Source organism: Notamacropus eugenii, chromosome 1 (assembly GCF_028372415.1).
Source record: "Notamacropus eugenii isolate mMacEug1 chromosome 1, mMacEug1.pri_v2, whole genome shotgun sequence".
Taxonomy (NCBI): Eukaryota; Metazoa; Chordata; class Mammalia; order Diprotodontia; family Macropodidae; genus Notamacropus; species Notamacropus eugenii.
The window spans coordinates 744,195,710-744,216,106 of NC_092872.1; positions in this window are offsets into that span (position 1 = coordinate 744,195,710).

Below are 20,397 nucleotides of genomic sequence, written 5' to 3' on the forward strand. Positions count from 1 at the left end.
GGTGCTCATCCAAAGGCATACCCTTCTTTTAAAATAGACTGGGTTGGGATATTGTGCACTCTAAGATTGCTGTGAAACAATAGCAAAACTTAAAAATTAGTTTTTGATGTATTAAGGTTGATTTTTTAGTTATTGAGTGTACATGTTGAGGCTCTGAGGGCAGCTAGGTTGTACGGTAGAGTGTGGGGCTTGGAGTCAGGAAGATTCATCTTAGTTCAAATCTAGCCTCAGGCACTTGCTCACTGTGTGACTTTGGGCAAGTCACTTCACCCTGTCTGCCTCAGTTTCCTCATCTGTAAAATGACCTGGAGAATGAAATTGCAAGCCTCTCCAGTATCTTTGGCCAAGAAAATCTCCAATGGGAGTCACCAAGAGTTGGAGTTGACTGAAACTTAACAACAAATTGAGGGGCCCAGTATAAGTGTGCTTCTGGCTAAGGTTGGACCAGCCTTTCTGTAAATAAGGCTGTAATCAGGTGACTAACAAGCCTTCTGTTAAGCATTTATTAATGTACCAAGGTACATTACATTAGTAAAACCTGGAGATAGGAAGAGGTTACAATCCTTCAGTACCCTTAAATAGCCCACATTCTAATGGACAGACAATATTGCAAACAGCTACGCACATTCAAGTTATGTATAGAGTAAATTAGAGGGAAGTCTCCAACATTGAGAATTTGGGGGGAGGGTACCCCACGATTAGCCAGCATGAGTGAAGATCCAGCCAAGGAAGCAAACTGGGTGGCCACTTCTAAGTTGGAGTAGGGATTCCTTTCCATATGTTAATTGGACTATAAAATGGATGCTGAAATCCCAACTCCAGATTTTGTGATTCTGTGAAATCCCACTGATATGGATACAAACAATGCCCTAAGAGTTAAAAATATTAAGGGTTGACTTTGTGAAGCCCCTAGTTTATTCTGTAACCTGAAGGGGCCCTAAAGTCCTTTCCCCCCCTTATCTCCAACCTATGCCAAAAGAATTGCTTTTGTCTCCCTTATGCTGTGTTGCTCAGGTCCTTTAATCTTTAACATGGGTCCTCCTATACTATCCTTAAACCATAAAACTTCCCCCTTATTCTGGACCATAAAATTCCTTGTCTCCCCATCCTGGGTTGTAAAGTTTCCCGTCTTCCTAATCTTGTGTCATCCATCTTCCTCATCCTATCTCCAACCCCCATTAGAAACCCTAAAAATTGCATCCTTTCTATGTATATGTCTGGTCCTTTGTTTAGCTCCTTGCTAAATCTCAGGCCTGCTGCTTTTGCGTCAGTAAAGCTCCCATGGCTGCAGAGAAGGTCTGAGTGAATTCATTCACATCTGAATCAGCCCTCCCATCTCCTCAACACCACTTTTTACTAGTGTTTACTAGCTGTGTGACCTTGGGCAATTCACTTAATCTTTGTAAGCCTCAGTTTTCTTTCTCTGTAAAATGGAGATAGTATTACCTCACAAGGTGGTTGTTGGGAACAAATGGGAATCAATTATGTAAAGTGTTTAGAAAATTTTTGAAAACATTAAATGTTTTCATTTAATGAAATGAAATACAAAATGTGTTATGATTTGCATTTGCATTATAACATAGGAAACATCTCTATTAGGCAACTTCTCCTATGATGGTGGAATTAGGAAAGGACATCAAAGATATGAAAGGGGAACTAACTCAATTTCAACCATTCATGCTATGAATATTTCTCCTGGAAGCTCTGCCCAAAGGAATATGCATTTTGGCTAGATATCTTGGGGTTTACCAGCTAGATTTCTTTCTTAAAGCCCAAGCATTAAATTCATTTCACTCTGACTCTCATTGATTGGCCAACAATAGATCCCAGCCCAGGACATTTAGTGGTCTTTGGTTGAGCCCTGATGGCTCAGAGGGAATGTAAATAATAATTGTTTCTGTTTTGGCCAGAAACCCTGAGGGTCTTCCCCTCCAAGTTTGTGTTTGGCTTTTTTGTTTTTGACTACATAAAAGAAGCCACTGTCTGCCTCATTTCTTACCTAGCTTTAATCACTGAACGGGTGTTGCCTCAGTCAAACTGAGACCTATTAAAGATCTTAGCTTAAAAAGGCCAAAGTCTCCCACTCCTTCAGGGGCCATCTCCAGTTTTACTGATTTATATCCTGCCCCTAGACCCAGATGGCTCTGGAGGAGAAAGCGAGGCTGGTGGTTTTGCACACCCCACCTCATTTAAATCCAATTCACTTGCAAGTCGCAGCATCACCTCCCTGTTGTCATGGTCCTCTTTGAGAATGAAGGACAAACAACAGTTCCTCCTGGAGATTGTTTTTTACTCAGTTCTCTTCCAGGCCTCCCTCAGCTAGGTTAGAGAGCCCTGTTCTTTAAACACCAGCCAGTGGCTGAGTTGCCCCCCCCCCCCCCCCCCATAATCAACAAGCATTTATTGAGTACCTACTGTGCGCTGACCCTGTGCTAGGCACTGGGAAAACCAAGGCAATACAACTCTCAAGAAATGGGACTGCCTCTGAGAATAGGGTATGGATTCCCCCAGATAGATCAGGCATTCAGACTGGATCAATACACATCTTGAAATGTTTCTTCCTGTCAAAAAGTCAAAGCCTTTTACTGAAATACCAGGCTTACTCAAAAAAGAGGAGTCTTAAATTTCTGCTTGGGTGTTTGTGAAGTTGAGCACTCTCACCACTTCCTTGGTGCCTCTCCAAAGCTCTTGACAGGTCCTGAGGCTAGACAGATTGTGGTATGTTAACTCAGACACAGACAACATGGCAGTCCTGTGCAGCACCTGATGAAGTAGCCATCATGGTACAAAGTAAAACAACCCCTCTATGTATTAATGAATGGAGGAAGTACCCTGGCCAGTGAGATAAAATATGAATGGAAGTATTAGCCCGTATAGGGAAGCGGGTGGTGATGTGGATAGAGCATTGGGCCTGGAGTTAGGAAGATCCAAATTCAATCACCTTCAACAATGTACTAGCTATGTAACCCTGGACAAGTCATTTCGCCTCAGTTTACTTCAGTTTCCCCAGTTGTCAAATGGGGATATCACCTGTCTCCCAGGGTTGTTGTGAGGATTGAAGGAGGTATTTGTAGGGTATTTAGTACAATGCCCTGGCACATAGTAGCCACTTAACAAATGCGTATTCCCTTCCTTCTCATAAGCTTTGGTGTCATTGTTGATGTCACAGAATTCTAGAGCTGATTTAACTCTTACAAGACATCTTCTCCATCTCCCTCATGAGGAATCTGCTCTGGAGAGATTGACTCAAGATCATACTTCATGTAGGCAGCAGACCCAGCGCTGGAATTCAGACCTGGCTCCTAAAATATTTGTTCCTTCTGTGCCTCCCCTGGCAGGCTCTGTGTTGGTAGTATGACTGGATGAGTCCAGAATTTGGCTCTGTGCCTGAGGTGTAGGAGCCGCTGACGGACTGACTGAGTGACTAACCCAGGAAATTCATGGGTTGAATTTGCTGTCAGCTTTGGGTTCTTATGGTCAGTCAGTCAAATAGTGAGAAGGTCTGTCTTACAGATGAGGATTTAGTTTGTCTTCTGTAGCCCAGAAAGCTGAAAACATTCAGGCTTCAATTCCATGCCACTGTTAAGTGCCAAGGAAGTGCTGAAACCATCCTTGCCTGGTGAAGGGTCCTTTCTAAAGGCGGGATACAACAGGAACACCCAGAAATACAGAGTAGAAAATGTCATATATAAGGAGGCTGGGGAAGGGGATGGGAACTAGTGAGTGGATCCAGGAAGGCCTCGTGGGGGAGATGGCACCTGAGCTTTGCTTTGAAGGAAGCTAGAGATTCTTCTAATTGGACGTAAGGAGAGATGCATTCCAGGTGCATAGGCAGGTGGAATGTCATAATAGGAACAGCTAACAGACCAGTTAGACTGGATGGAGAGCCGGGAAGAAGAATTTGTATTTTGTTTCCCCAAGGCAATTGAAGTTATTTTTGAGTAGGAGATGCTGCATAAATCTGTTTTATGAATATTATTGAACTTTGTAGTGGATATTTTGGAGAGCAAGAAGAAACATGTAATCCAGGCCAAAGGTGTGGAAGGCCTGAACTAAGGTGGAGGCTGTGTAAGGACAGAGAAGGGGATGGAGATCACACTGAGGAGGAAGAACAGGGTTTGGAGGTGTTAGATTTAGGGAAAGATGGAATTAGAAAAGCTGATGACCTGATAAAGGAACTTAAGAGTACATGAACCTGAAAGTGGTATCCTTGTGGCTTCTGGCAAGGTCAAGGGTATGACCATATCTGTGTGTAACTGGAATGAAGAAGTAGGTTCTAGGAATGAAATTGGCTGAGGACCTCGGGTGTTAGGATACTTGAGGGAATATCACCGAGTACATTGAAGTTCTCTAGTGTAATGCTAGGAGTTGGAGTAGGGAGAAAGATCTTGACCCAGATATTGAATATTGAACTCAGGAAGGAAGGAAGGAGGGCGAACTCGGGATCGAGAGCTAATTTGTGGACATCTAAAGAATAAAGGTTGCTGAGTGGAGTGACAGAGGGAGGGTAGAAGTGCCATTGGGGAGCTGGGAGTACTCTGACTTCCCCACCATGACCATGACATCTGGACCATGAGTGGAAGACTGGCAATGGAATCCATATTAGGAAGGGTATCAGCAGGAGGCAGTAGATCTCAGTGAGAGCCAGAAAATAGATGGAGTGAGAAAAGAAAAATGAAAGCAAGTCTGATAGGGAGGAGGCATTCCATGGAGCACAGTGCACAGAGACGTTGCCCCAACCCTACTAAGCTGCCTTTAAGGCTCCAAGCTCAAGGCAAAGCTAGTGCAAAGGAACGTGTTGGCATCTCCAATCACAAGAGAAGGGGGCTGCACTGGGAAAAGTCTGTTTCTCCCCTTGATTCTCAGACCCAGCCACTGCCACGCAAGTAATAAGGTGACTTGAGGGCTTCTTTCTTAGTGTTGTGAAGATCATAAGACATAATCATTGTGAAGTGCTTAGCACAGGGCTTGGAATATGGTAGGCCCTTAATAAATGCTTATTTCCTTCCTACCTCTGATACAGTATAATACTCAGTAGTATGGATAGTAGGTGCAGTAGAGAAATACACACAAAGTTCTGAGTGAAACCTGCACGGAAAATCATTATGTCCGCAGTATTTGTCCATCATGTTGCTGGCTAATGGGGCAATTTCTGATCTTTGGGAATATGCCTGTGTCTAGTAAAATACAAGCACCATGGAGGCAGGGTTTCAGTCAACAGAATTTTACAAAGTGCTTCCCACGTGCCAAGCACTGTGCTACGGACACAGAGCTGTCCCTGTAGAAAGGTGAGTCACCAGGACCAACTGGAACATGGAGATCCTTTCTTTACACATAGTATGTCTGGGAAAGATGGCTGGAATGAGAAGCCTACACTTCCTTTTTTTAAAACCATTTTTAATGGTAGCCTTAGTTTCTCCATCACCTTCCTTTCTAACTCTTTCTCTTTTCCCTCCCCTCCCCAGAGAGCCACCCCTTGTAACAAAGATGAAAAAGAAGGAAAAGAAACAATTGGAAAATATCGACCAAATGCAACCTGATAGTGTTTGATAGTGTGCAATATTCCATGTTCACACCTCCGCCAGCAAGGAAGGGGGATGCGTTTTCTTGCTTTTAGTGATGTGTATTTTCTTAGCTCGAGGCTGAATTCAGTCATTAGCCACAAAAATTAAATAGTGTTTAGTTTCTTTTTCAGAATACTGACTCAATAAAAATGGCTAGCATTTTACAGAGTGCTTTAAGATTGCAAAGCACTTTTACATGTATTAACTCATTTGAACCTCACAGCAACTTTGGGAGGTAGTTGCTATTATCACCCTGATTTTATAGATGGGAAAACTTAAACACAGAGTGGTTAGGTGACTTGCCTGTAGTCACACAGCTCTTAGTATCTGAGACAGGATTTAAATTTAGATCTTCCGCATTTGGAGTCCTGTGCTCTTTGTGCCGCCAAGTTGCTCTTTGAATATTATACCTTTCGAAAGCTGTTGGGTTACACTTTGCTTCCTGCATTCAGAACCCTAGGTCTACAGGACCAAGGTAGCTAATTATGAGTAACCCATGGATTGTATTCCTAAAGTTAATACTCTGCAGAGAAAGAGTGTCACACAGTGTTGGTTTAGGTTCCCAGGTTAGCCCAGGTAACCCCATTGATGATGAACCTAAAGCGTCAGCCATCATGGCTGTACCAGAACATTGTGTAATTATGTGAGCTGGACATCCTCAGCCCCAACTTGGGAGTTCTGGGAGGGTGCTGAGGAGAACGAGAATCTAGAAGCTAGAGGGACCATAAAGAACTCCAGGCCAAACTGGACCCCTCAAAAATTTCCTCTAAACTATACCAAATGAGTGACCAGCCAGCCTTTGCCTGAAGGTCTCTGGGGAGCTTCAAAGCCAGCCCATTCATTACACTTTGAGATAGTCCCAATTGTTAGCTGTTTTTTCCCTGGTATCCAGCCTCTATCTTCCTTCTTGTAACTGTAAAAGCAAAGTGGAATCTTTTGCTGTTTTAGTTTTAGTATAATGAAGAAATATAATGCCTCTATTTGTTCCAGGATTCATGGCCATTTAGATTGTAAAGCCAAGGATCTTGGAAGGATGGAGTGTGATGGTAAACAAAGTGGGATCTCTTGGGTTTATGTTTTAGTATAATCAAATGCCTCTGATTGAATCTTGCCTTTATTAACCAAGAGTCTTTACTAGGAGTAAAGTATGGAAACAAGAGTTTCTTTAACTAGAAACAGCATATGTATATGTATTGTTAATGTGATTAGAGATCTTCCCCACCCATTAATGGGCCTGCCCATTAAGGGAAATTTGATTAGGGAAGATTTGTAGGAAGGCCCATACCTTTTGTTAATAAGGCACTGGTTCTCAAGGTTTGGGATGCCCTCTGGCTCTAAAAAAAAGTATAAATACTCTGAGGGTGAAGTTTAACTTTGGGTCTTACAGGAAGTGTTTGGCCAGATGAGGACTCTGGGAAGCCACTAAGGAATGCCCCCCATTTTCCCCCAGCCCTGCTTGAAGAACCCAGAGGTTGGTACTTCCCTCCCTGGTAACTGTGGTCAGACAGTTGGACCTGTCTGTTGATGGTCAGGCAGAGGAAGCCATGTCTTTTGATCTTTGATTTCTCTGTATTTTCTTTGAAATTCAGGGTGCTGACTCCCCTGAATTAGGTGAATGATATATGTGCTTGGTTAAAGGAATTATATATGTGCTTGATTAAAGAGATTGTTAACCCCTCAAAAGTTGCCTTTCCTTTTATAAATACAGATCTGAGAACGTGTGATGGCAGGCCCCCCTGTGTATGTTGGGGTGCTTACTTCAGCATCAGCTTGCTATATGACAGGTACTGTATCAAGTGATGGAGATACAGAGACAAAAACAAGAACTTCCATTCTAATATGGGAGACATTACACACACACACACACGTAACATATCCATGTAGCATGGGGCCCCAAACCCTGTTGGTGTGGGACTAATTCATAGAAACCAGTGCCCCCTTCGGGCACTCCAGGCTTCTGGATTCCAGCTTGGAAAGAGAAGATAGAATGCCAACCCTACTTCAGGATGCTGAAGGGAGAAGCCAACACAAGAGGGACAGGCAGCCTCCATCTTACCCCTACCCCCAGCTTGCTACATTAGAGACTTGGGGGAATTTGCTCTTGGGTGGGATCAGAGAACTGATTTACCTCATTCCCCACGGGGACATCTCCTTCACTTTGCATCATCTGGTACACATTCTCCTGCATATATCATCTTGGATTTCTCTTTTGCTATCAATTTGGTTAAATATTACTTTGCTATATCTTACATCTATTCATTGTGGAGGTAGAATTTGGTGGGAAAGGGGTCAAGGCTTGGATATAAAACTTGAATCCTCCTTTCCCCATTAAAGAAATAGAGATCAGAAGTTTAGCTTGAATCTGAAAACCACATTCCCTGGACAAATAATATTTAAGGGAGCAGATAGATATAACTCAAGTCTGTAGAGTGGAGTAGCTAAGCTTCTGGCCTCAAACCTCCCACTTCCCATCCTGTCAGGGGGGAAGACAAAGAAGAGGTTGGAGATGTCTAGTCTTTGTCCCTTTGAGCCAAAGGATACCCCCTGCTATGGGGAGAGAAACACCCCTCACTAGTACAAAACAAACAAAAGGTCCCCTTGTGTATGTGTGTGTTGGGATTGGGATGACAGGTGGGGGGGTGGGGCTGAATAACTGTGGCAACTAAGGAAGGCCTCATGTGGAAAAGGTAGTGTTTGAACTAAGTCTAGAAGGAAAGCAGGGACTTTAACGAGGAGGGGCTACAGTCTAGGCCTGGGGGGTTGGAGAGGGTGGGGTGAGCCTGCCAGTGGAAAAGCATTAAAACTAGAAAATGAGCTCCTATGTGAAGTACTGTTAATACCTTTATAGCAGGGAAACTGAGGCTCAGAGTTTGGTGTTCTCCCAGGGTCATGCTACTAGTGTCAGAAACAGGATTTGAACCCAGGTCTTCTTGATTCCCAGTCCCACATTCTCCCCACTGCTTTGGAGAAAAGGCTGTAGGTACCAGCTGGCTGGGGTGGGGGGCAGGGCTTGGATGGATGGGGTGGAGGAGGGGGGTGGGGCTCCTGTGGTTGCCATCTATAAAGGTCAAATATAAGTGTACAGCCTGTGGCAGACGCTTAATGGGTGTTTGTGGAATGAATAAGTGGAGTTTGCGTAAGCCAGGGACTGCCTGTCCTTTAGTGTGATTGCGCAGGAAAGAAAGCTGGGGGTGGGGGTGTTTGGTTTCTCAGCTGAAGAAACAGGGCCATGGCATCCTGTCTTAGTTGGGTCTGTGCCCTCAGAAGGTTTCCAAGGCTCATGAAGATGGTGACATCCTTGAGCTGGATCTGATGAAACCCAGACAAGCTCAGCTCATCCTGGGCTGAGTCCTTGTTTGGGTGGGGCAGTGTGGTTCAGTGGAAAGAGCCCTGCACTGGAGTCAGAGGACCCAGGTTTGAATTCCTGCTTGGCAGCTTACTCTCCCTGCGACCAAATCTTTGTGCCTCAGTTTCTTCTTCTGTAACATGGGGGAGGGGGAGAGTAGGTGGCCTCTTCCAGCTTTTAATTTATGATCTGTTGGGGTTTCATTAGAGCTCTAAAGCTGAGAGATATCTTAGAGAGCCTGTCGTCCAATGCCCACCCCACCCCGACTTGGCATATTAAGAAGTTGAGGCCCAGGGAGTTCAGTGACTCAGAGGTGGGATTTGAACCCAAGGCCTCAGACTCTAGTACCAGGACAGTTCCCATTGAACCACAGCTCCCTCCTTGACTGTCCTTCTGTCAAGTCCAAGCCTGGAGTCACTCGGCCCATTTGAGCATCTGATGGCCAGGGGAGTGCCCAGAGGATGGAGACAGAGGCAGCCCTCAGGGGGCCTCAGGGCCATCTGCTTCTGCCCGCTGCTGCTGACCAATCTGCTTACAGTCCCTTCCTGGGTAAGTCTTCACCTGGCCCAGAGGGAGACAAGCTAGAGAGCTAGGGACCTGAATTTTTGATATGAGGTTGAGGGAAGGAGATTGGTCCAGGACCTTTGGGCCAGATGTAGGCTGGGACAGACGCTGTGTGGAAGGCAGGCTTCAGGGTGACTGTCAAGGAAGTGTTGCATCAGCTGCTTGGGCTGCCCAGGCTGCCGAACAAGTTCTCCTGGTCTGGTCCTAGGTCTTGGTTTGGGAAAGAGGAAGGAGGATCTCACACAGCATTAAAGCTGCCCTCGTGTTCGGGGCCTTTAGGCATTCCAAATTAATTCTCCAAGCCTTGAAGAAGTGCCCAGCATGTGTACTTAATGAGGAAACTGAGGCACAGAGTGACTGGCCACACTGCTAGTATCTAAAGCAGGACTCAGCTCTATCCACGCAGACATCCAGCTGCCTCCAGCTAATCCTCTGATTTTTAGAGATGATGACACTGAACCGCAGAGAGAAGTGATTTACCCAAGGTCACTCGGGCAGTAAGAACTAAAGGTGGAGCAGGGATCTGAACCCACACCTATCTCTCCAGGTCTAGCTCCGTACCCGCTTCAGTCAGTTGTCTGTGCCCTGGGGCTGGCCTAGCAGTCCCCCGGAGTCTGCATCCCCCATCCCTCCGCCCCCCCTTCCAGTCAGACGCCCGCTGTCAGTAGAGTCCTGGTAACCCTCTTCGTAATGCCTGGGAGCTGGCGCTGGCCCGGGATGCTCTGCCTCCCGGTCCCTCCCTCTCCTGGCTGGCCTGCTGCCCCCAGCCACCCACCCTCCCACAGGCTCGATCTCTCCACGTGGGGCTTACTGGCCCCACGTACACACACGTACGCAGTGAGGGCTGGATCTCCGGCTGCAGGTTCGCTGCAGGGGAAAAGGGAGGCTCGGAACTTCGGGGGAAGCTGATTGGCTGGGAGGGCAGTGGTATGAGCTGAGGTCCCGCCCCACAGAAGGCCCTGCTTTGGAAGGGGAGGAAGGTAAACTGGAGTCTGTTGCTTAGCTATGGAAACCAGCTACTCTCTTCCCAGTCGGGGGGACATGGGACAGCACAGGAGAGGCGCAAGGGGCAGCTACAGGGATGAAGAGCACGCCTAACTAACCCGAACCCTAAATGCGCACGATCCCTCCGCGGGCCCCGGCGGGTGTGGGGTGAACCGATGCATGAGGGAGGGAGCCATCCAGGCGACAGGCAGGTAGATGTGTGGGTGGTTGCATAGATGGATGAATGGACGAACCGACGGACGGTGGGCGGGATGATGGATGGGTGATGGATGGGTGATGAATGAGTGATGGATGAATGGAAGGACAGACAGACGAATGGACGGATGAGTGGGTGGGTGGACGGAGAAGTGGATGAAGTGGGTCCTGGAAGCAGTAGAGAGTCACAGGAGAGCCACGGGATGCGTGAACGGATGCACCAACGAGCGTTCAAACTATGTGCCAGGAAGTGTTCTAAGCGCCGACAGAAAGACAAAAGAGAGACATTCGCTCCGCTCTCGGAGCCCACCCGGAGACCACCCAGAGAGGGGGAGTGGCGGCCAGGGGAGGGAGTGTGAGTTTGGATAGTTCCTAGGCGGTGAGTGGAGGAGCTGCTGGGCAGACCACTGACACACCCTATCAGAATCCCCGGTCGAGTGTGGGATGGTTTGCAGTCCCCAGAGCTAGAAGCAGAGGGAGGAGGTTGTGGGGAGGGGCGATGGCTACAAGGCATAAGACCAGCTGCAAAAACCAATCCAGGTGAACGCTAGGGCCTGTAGATTGGTTCCAGGGAGGGGATTCCAATCCCCCACCCCACCTCGGCGGGCGCTGTCTCTGGATGGAGGATGGCCAGGGAATAAGGGAAGCTTGGGCAGGGATCAGAGAATGACATTCTGATCCATCCATCCATCCAGGAATCAACATTTATTAAGCGCCCTATTCTTGCCAGAAGACGATCTAGACGCTGGGGTTACAAAGAAAGGCAAACAGTCCCTGCTCCCTGCTCCTCAAGGAGCTCTGCTCACGGCTGGAAACAACATGCAAATGTCGGTGAACAAACGAGATCATGTGGGTCAAGTCGGAGATGGGGATGAAGGGAAGGCAGAAGGGCTTCCTGCGGAAGGTGGGATTGGGGCGGGAACTTGAAGGAAGCTAGGGGAGGACAGGAAGCAGAGATGAGGAGGCAGAGCACCCCAGGCCTGGGGGACAGCCTGCCAGAATGGCCCGTGTGCAGATGGAGTGTCCCATGTGAGGAACATCGAGGAGGCTGGCGGATCACTGAGCACATGAGGAATAGGGTGTGTGTATGTGTGTGTGTGTATGAGAGGTGGTGTGTGTGTGTGTGTGTGTGTGTGTGTATGAGAGATGGTGTGTGTGTGTGTGTGTGTGTGTGTGTTTGTATGTCTGTGTGTGTGTGTGTGTGACAGCAAGGAGGCCCATGTCACTGGATCACTAAGTACTTGGGAATGGGGGCAGAGTGTGTGTTGGAGTTGGGGGTGAAGGATTATGAAAGGCTTTAAAAGTCAAACAGAAGGCTTTCTATTGGGTCCTGGAAGCAGTAGGGAGCCACAGGAGTTTCCTGAATGGTGAGTGATGCTGCTGCTGGTGGGCAGCCATGGTCAGACCAAGATCACTTTGACAGTTGTGGGGTGGACAGATTGGAGAGGCTTGTGGTGGGCAGACTACCCAAAGGGCTACTGCCGTAGTCCAGAATTGAGGTGATGTGCCAAGGTGATGCCAATATCAGAGGAGAGAAAGAACCATCTACACAAGCTATTATGAAGGCAGAAACGATGAGACTTGGCAGTATATTAAACATCCTCCCCTCCCCTCCATCCACACATAGAAAGAGGAGGAATTAGGGAGGATGCCTTGGTTGGGAGCCTGAGTGACTGGAAGGCTGTTGGATCCCTCATCAGTAATGGGAGTTAGAAAGAGGTCAGTTTTGGGGAGGAAAATATGAGTTCAATTTTAGACATATTGAGTTTAAGATGTCTACAAGGCATCCAGTTCAAGATGTCCAATAAGCAGGTGGAGATGCAAGGCTGGAGGTCAACAGTAAATATGGAGTAGGTGGAGCATGACCTGAGATCACTAGAGGCTGGCCGGGGGTGGGGGGGGTGGAGAGAGCAAGAATGGCCCTCCAAGGAAGTGAGGAGTTTGGGCTGAATCTTGAAGAAAGTCAGGGATTCTGAAAGACAGAGCTGGAGTGGGGGATGGGAGCATGCATTCCAGGCATGGAGCAGCCAGTGCAAAGGCATGGAGACAGGAGATGAAGTATCATGTGGAAGAGCAGCAGGAAGGCTGGAGAGTACACAGTAAGGGAAGAATGTGGGAGAAGACTGGAAGGATAGGAAGGGACCAAGAAAGAGGTGTTTTAAATGCCAAAGGAATGTGATCTTCAAAATGATAAGGAGCATCTAGAGTTTGTTGACTAGGGATGACATTGTCGGATGGAGGATGGAGATTTGGAAACTGACTGGCATGGGGGAAGTGATTGAGAGTGAGCAGCTAAGGATGTCACCAAGGCTGTTAACCATCCTTGCAGCCTCCACCGAAGCAGGACTAGAGGAAAACAATGAAGACCTGGGAGCACAAGGAAGGACATTTTTCTATGACTTTTTCTAAGGGTGCCTCTTTTTATTTCTCCTTCAGGGGCAGGGAAGTCATCCTTCTGTACCAGGCCTTCAGGGAGCTCCTTAGAGCCTGTCCAGAATCAATGCCAAACAGAGAGAATAGCCTGGAGTAGGATTCTTAGGTATTCTACATGGTAGGAAATGTTATACAAGTGTCACAAATGGTGAGACTTCTTAAGGGTCAACCCAATAGGACTAATCTTCAATAAACTTTGTTTTACTTTGGCTGAAAGACAAAGCAGGACCCAGGATGTTGGTATTTTAGGGTCCAAGCACTCCAAATCTCACTATTATGATTCCTTGACCTTAACATCAGCTGTGGAGCACTGTGGAATTATCACCTCTTAGCTCTGGAAGTTATACCCCTTTGAATATAGCCCAAGATCTCATTAGCTTTTCTGACCACCACATCTCATTAATGTGGTTTGGGATGCTGGAAACCCTGATATGTCAGGGTACAGGGCAGCATCTGCCTGGAATGTATTCACACACTCAAACCTTTTTCTAGTCAGTGGCAAAGTTTATTGTAACACCAATGGAGAGGGCCATATTCTTAGGGAATCTGCAAGTGGTGAGACTGATGCTTATATGCAAAAAGTGAAAGGATGTGAGTGGGATTAAAGAGTGGTAAATAGTCTGGGGTGGGAATGGGTGCAACCTTGTGAAATGAATGTCAAGTAAGCTAATTAAGTGGGCTGGGGTAGGCCACTTGCCTAGGGTAGAGGCCAAAGATCTGGGAAAATGTATGGGAAAATCTGGGGCCTGGGTTGCTTTCAAACACATGGTCTTTTCCTTTTAGCAGTCCAGATCTCATCATCCATCACCATGGCTCACTTACATGAAGCTAGTTGTCCATTGTTATCCCCAGATTCTTTTCAGAACAACAAATGTTAATTCATCCTTCCCCCATTTTGTACCTAAGTGAAAGATTTTCCATTTATTCCTATTGAATTGCCTCTTTTGAGATTCAGCCCAAGTCTCTCATTTGTCAAGATCCCTTTGGATCCTGATTCTGGATTCCTGTGTACCCCCACCCACCATCCGATGGGCAGCCTACTATCTGAAATGGACTTCATCCTCACCCTTCTGCAGCCCCCACAGAGAGTCCATTACTATACAAAGATAAGTACCTTAAGGACCTAGAAGGGAGGGAACTACAGTCTCTGGTAGGAAGAGTTAAATGAGGTTGTAAAATAGAGGGTGGGGAGAAGAGTAAAAGAACCAGGTATATAGATTGGGCTGTGATAAGCTTTAAAAGCTAAATGGTGGTGGTTATATTTTATCCTGGGGCAGTAGGAAGCCTGGGGAGTTGGTTAAGAAGGTGAAATCACTTTGGTAACAGTATGTAGGATGGATGGAGTGGGGAAAGACTTGAGCGAGGGAAACTAGTTAGGAAGGTGGTAGCTATCTAAGTAAAGAAAAAGGAGTTGCACAGGAGAGACATTGTGAAGATAACAGGAGCAAAATTTGGCCACTGTTTGGATGTAAGCCTCAGTTGCCTCATCTGTAAAATGGGGATAAGGATAGCATTTATCTCATAGGGTTGTTGTGGGGATCAAGTGAGATAACAAGTGCTTTGCAAACCTTATAATGATGTGTACATGTTTGTTGTTGATTTTATTTTTGTTTGTGGAGTGAATGAAAGTGGAGAGTTCAGGATAATGTGAAGATTATAAACCCAGGAGTCTGGAAGAAATAGGGGAGTACCATCTCCAGGCCTTTGCAGTGGTCAGCCACTCAGATGAAGGTCATACGGCATCTTTGGATGAAGCCTTTCCTGATTCCCCACAGCTGCAAGGGCTCTTTATGTCGATACCTTGAATTTACCTTACAAATTTGTATTTATTCAGTTTATATTTAGGCTATCCATATATTTTATATGTATGTCTCTTCTCTGTTAGAAGCTAAGCTCATTGTGGATAGGACTGTTTCATTCTTTATATCTCAATACCCAGTGCTCAGACATAATTAATGCTTAATAAATACTTGCCTGGTTATTTAATATATCTTTTCCCTGTGTTTGACAGCTGCTTCTTTACCAGGTAAGGAAACTCATAGATAGATAGATCTACATCTATACCTGTATCTAAACTGTATCTGCTTCTATCACCTTCAATTCATCTCTCTCTGTCTCTGTCTCTGTTTCTGTCTGTCTCTGTCTCTGTCTCTGTCTCTCTGTCTCTCCTCCCCACCCTCCACCTCTCTTACTTGTATTGGGTGAGCTATTTCCTTCATCTCAATGCCTAAGGTTCCAATGTCTCCTTAGGTTCCTAGAATATCTTTATCCTCGTCACTGATAAAAATGTGAAACAGCGCTGGGCCAAGTACAGATCCCTGGGGCCTTCCACTGGAGACCTTCGATGTGGACAGTGGACCATTAACCCCTACCCTCTGAGTATGGCCATCTGACCAGTCCTTTATCCATCACATTATATTACTGTCTAATCCATATTCTCAATCTCTGCCCCAAGAAGAATATGAGGTACTTTACCAGATTTTTGCTAAACTCTAGGTCTTGTGTCCACTAATCAAAAAAAGAAAATGAAGTTAAGTCGAGTTAACTAGGGTTAAGCACCTGCTATATGCTTGGCGCTGTGCTGAATGCTGGGGATACAAAGAAAAGCAGAGATAGTCCCTGCTCTCAAGGAGCTCACAGTCAAATGGGGGAGAAAAGATTCACATCACTTTGTACTGACTGGATAATTTGGGAGTAGTACCAGAGGGAAGGAGCCAAGAGCAAAGAAGATGGGAAAAGACTTCCTTCAGAGACAATATTTTAGCTGACATGAAAGAGGCAGAGGTGAGGTGAGGAGACATGTTCAGGCTGTGGCAGACAAGCATTGAAAGTGCTCTGAGTTTGGGCCAGAGTGTCTTGTGGGAGAAAAACAAGGAGGTCAGAGTTATAGTACAGTATGTGTGTGTGTGTGTGTGTGTGTGTGTGTGTGTGTGTATGTATGTGTGTGTTAGGAGGTGACTGGAGAGAGAGAAAGGGGGAAAAACAGTAGCTTATATTTGATCCTAGAGGTGTTAGAAAGCCAATAGAATTGATTGAATGGGAGATTGTCATTGACAGTTTGCTAGCTGAGTTGAGAACTAGAGTGGGGAAAGACTTGAGGTAGACCAATAGACCCAAAGTATTGCAATAGTCCAGAGCATGAGGTGATGAGGGTCTGTACTAAGGAGGTGGCAGTGTCATATATACAAGAGATGTTATGAAAGTATGCTGTTCCGTCTTTTCAGTCATGTTCAAGTCTTTATGACCACATCTAGGATTTTCTTGCAAAGATACTAGAGTAATTTGCCATTTCCTTCTCCAGTTCATTGACAGATGAGAAAACTGAGGCAAATAAGGTTAAGTGACTTGCCTAGGGTCACATAGCTAGTGAAGTGTCTGAGGCCAGATTTGAACTCAGGAAGATGAGCTGCCCTATGAAAGTAAACACAACATGATTTGTTGACAAAAGAGAATGAGGAGTAAAGGATGGCACCTGAATTTTGAACCTGGGGGACTGAACAGATTGGTGGGCCCCTGCATCCCCAATGAATTAGAGAATTAAGAAGAGGGAAGGATTTGGGAGTATTGATAATGAGTTTCTTTTTGGACATGTCTATGAGACATCCCGTTTGAGATGTCCAAGACTGGAAATTAGGAGAAAAGTTAGGGCTGGACAAACACATCTAAGAATCAAGTGAAAGTTGTTTGAGGATGAGGGAGACATGGGAATATTTGTAGGCAGTAAGGAAGCAGCCAGAAGACTTAGGGATATTAAAGATAAGTGATGGTGTGGGAATGACAGGGGAGGCAATCGATTGAAAGAAGATAGAAGGGTTTGCCTAAGCAAGGAACAAGGCTACCTGTTCATATGTGGCAAAGAAGACTGAACATCTCTCATCCTTTCCAGGTTCATTTCCACTGAAGCATTTTTGTCCTTGACATCCTTTTCTTGTGAGCCTCCTAAAATCTGCTTTCCCAAAGCCTAGGATGGATATAAGATTATGCATAGCTTTTCTCTTCTCTATCATAAACTCTTGGATAGAATGATCACTTTCCAAGATTCCCATCTTTTCATGTATCAAATCAGTAGGGTCACTAACTGATTTGTGTTGAGGGAAAATATATGGATGAAGACTTCAGGGATGCATAGTAGGAGTATATCTCTCCACCCCATGGTTACCCCAGGACCTGAAAAATGAGTAGTAGCTGTATAGCTGCAGCTATGGTTAATACCCTCTCTAGAATCATCTCCTCACCCACAGAGCTGCAAATCTAAAAGTGTAGATTAGGGTGTTAGGCTGCCTAGAAAGGCAGAAGACAAGTGTGAGCACCATATTGGAAACCATATCTATGGGTCACATTGCAAGAATGAATGGGCCAGGGTCTAGGCTCACACTTCAGGAGGAATTCATTTAATTTCCATAATGTGTGCTTTAGAGGATCACTGGACAAAGTCCCCTGTGGTTTTACTTACCAGGAAAAAAAGGGGAGCAATCGTGATAAGAATTCAGTAATTAAAGTTAGAGTACCTAGATTTGATTCCCATCTGGGCCACTCACTGAGTGACTTTGTGCTTGGTTTCTGGAATCACTTATAAAATCAAGGATTTGGACCAGATGACCTTTGAGTTACTTTTAAAGCTTTAGGTGTCAAAAAACTTAGGAAGACTGATGCAGAGCAAAGAAAGCAGAGCCTAGAGAAGAGTCTCCAAGAATGCTTACAATGATGTCAAAGGTCGCTCAAGTCAACCAATTGCAATGCTCCATCTCAGTCTGACAACCCTCGACGAAATGGACTTGCTGCCACTTAGTAGAGGGGTGGGGGACCATGACTTGGAGTGTTGCAGGCATGAGACAAGGTCACTTTTTGTGTTACAGGGTTTTTTTAGTTACAGGGGAAGGCTCAATGTATTGGGAAATGATTGTGTTGTAAAAGACCAAAGTCACAAATAAAACTTAAAATTACAAAATTCCTGTGGTTCTGTGAAAAGTGTCAGTTCTACCAGAACTCCATGGATGCTGTTATCTTCATATAAAACTTTACTTAGTTATTTTGAATTTATAGAATAAAACAAACATTTCTATAACACAGTATAATTTTTTTAAAAAGATGGTTGCACATGGAACTGCAAATCTATTATATACAATTTGCTATAAATTTATTTTTTCCTTTTTGTTTCCCACCCCCCAACTAGAGATGGCTACCATTAGACACAAATGTGTATGCATACATACATACATACATATGTAAAATCATTCTATACATACTTCTACTTCTCAGTTTTTTTCACTCATCCTGCTATCTTTTTAACATTATAAAGTAATAAAAATCCTGAAGTGGATAACCTTTTGTGATCTTTTAGAGTTATGCATTCCGAAGGTAGGTGAAGGGCGCATTCTTTGAACCTCATGCTCATTTGGCTACATGTACATTGGAGTATTTGGGCAGCTAGGTGGCTAAACTGGATAGAGTACTGGTCCTGGAGACAGGAAGACTCATCTTCCTGAGTTCAAATCCAGCCTCACACACTTACTAGCTGTATGACCCTGGGCAAGTCAGTTAACTCAATTTCTTCTTTTGTAAAATGAGCTGGAGAAGGAAATGGTAAACCCTTCCAGTATCTCTGCCAAGAAAACCCCAAATGGGGTCATCGACCTCAACAACAGCAAACAACTTTGAACTCTATGCCCAGAGCTTTCCAGTTGAAGTTCACAAATTCTAAGATAGACTGGTTACTTTCCTTTTCTCCTCCCCCATGAGGGTTCCTGTCATTTCCAGCCCAGTAAAAAATTCTTCCCTGTTGGGTGAGAATCATAGAAAATGCCTCCTGTTGATTCCTTCATCTTTTGAACAAGAAAAATATCACCGATACATTAAAAAGTTTTTGCACAAATAAAATCAGTGCAACCAAGATCAGAAGGGAAGCAGAAATCTGGGAAACAATTTTTACAGCCAATGTCTCTGATAAGGGCCTCATTACTCAAATATATAGAGAGAATGGAGTCAAATATGTAAGAATACAAGTCATTCTCCTATTAATAAATGGTCAAAGGATATGAACAGGCAGTTTTCAGATGAAGAAATTAAAGCTATCGATAGTTATGTAAAAAATGCTGTAAATCACTATTGATTAGAGAAATGCAAATGAAAACAACTCTGAGGAACCACATTACACTTATCAGATTGACTAACATGACAAAACAGGAAAACGCTAAATGCTGATATGGGAAAATTGGAACATTAATGGATTGTTGGTGGAATTGTGAACTGATCCAACCATTCTGGAGAGCAATTTGAAACTGTTCCCCAAGGATTAGAAAAATGTGTATGTCCTTTGATTCCGCAATAGCACTACTAGGTCTGTATCCCAAAGAGGTCATAAAAAAGGGAAAAGGGCTCACATATACCCCCCAAAAAATATAGTAGCTCTTTTTATAATGGCAAAGAATTGGAAATTGAGGGAATGTTTAGCAATTGGGGAATGACTGAACAAGTTATGGCATATGAATGTAATGGAATACTATTATTCCATAAGAAATGATGAGCAGGTGGATTACTTTTTTTTTCTTAGCAATTTAAAAAAAAAGCATTCATTTTTAGTTTACAGCATTCAGTTTCACAGTCTTCTGAGTTCCAAATTTTCTCCCCCTCCTTTTCTCTCCCTCTCCCCCCTCCCCAATGTGGTATGCAATCTAATATAGGCTCCCTATAGATACATTCACATTAAACATTTTCACATTAGTCATGTTAGAAAGAAGAATTAGAACCAATGGAATGGACTACAAGAAGGAAGAAACAAAACAAAAAGGAGAGAGAGCAAATAGTATACTTCAATCTGCATTCAGATTCCATAGTTCTTTCTCTGAACATGGATAGCATTTTCCATCCTGAGTCTTTTGGAGTTGTCTTAGAACCTTGCTTTGCTGAGAGGAGCCAAGTTAGTCAATGTACAATATGGCTGTAACTGTATACAATGTTTCCCTGGTTCTACTCCCCTCACTGAGCAACAGTTCATATAAGTCTTTCCAGGTTTTGCTGAAATTCTCCTTGAGCAGGTAGATTTCAGAAAAACCTGGAAAGATTTACCCATATGTTCAAAAATATTTATAGCAGCTCCTTTTGTGGTGGCAAAGAGTTGGAAATGGAAGAGATGCCCATCAACTGGGGAATGACTGAATAAATTGTGGTATATGAATGTAATAAAATACTACTGTGCTATAAAAAATGATGAGCAGACTGATTTCAGGAAAAACCTGGAAAGACTTACATAAACTGATGCTGAGTGAAGTGAGCAGAACCAGGAGAACATTG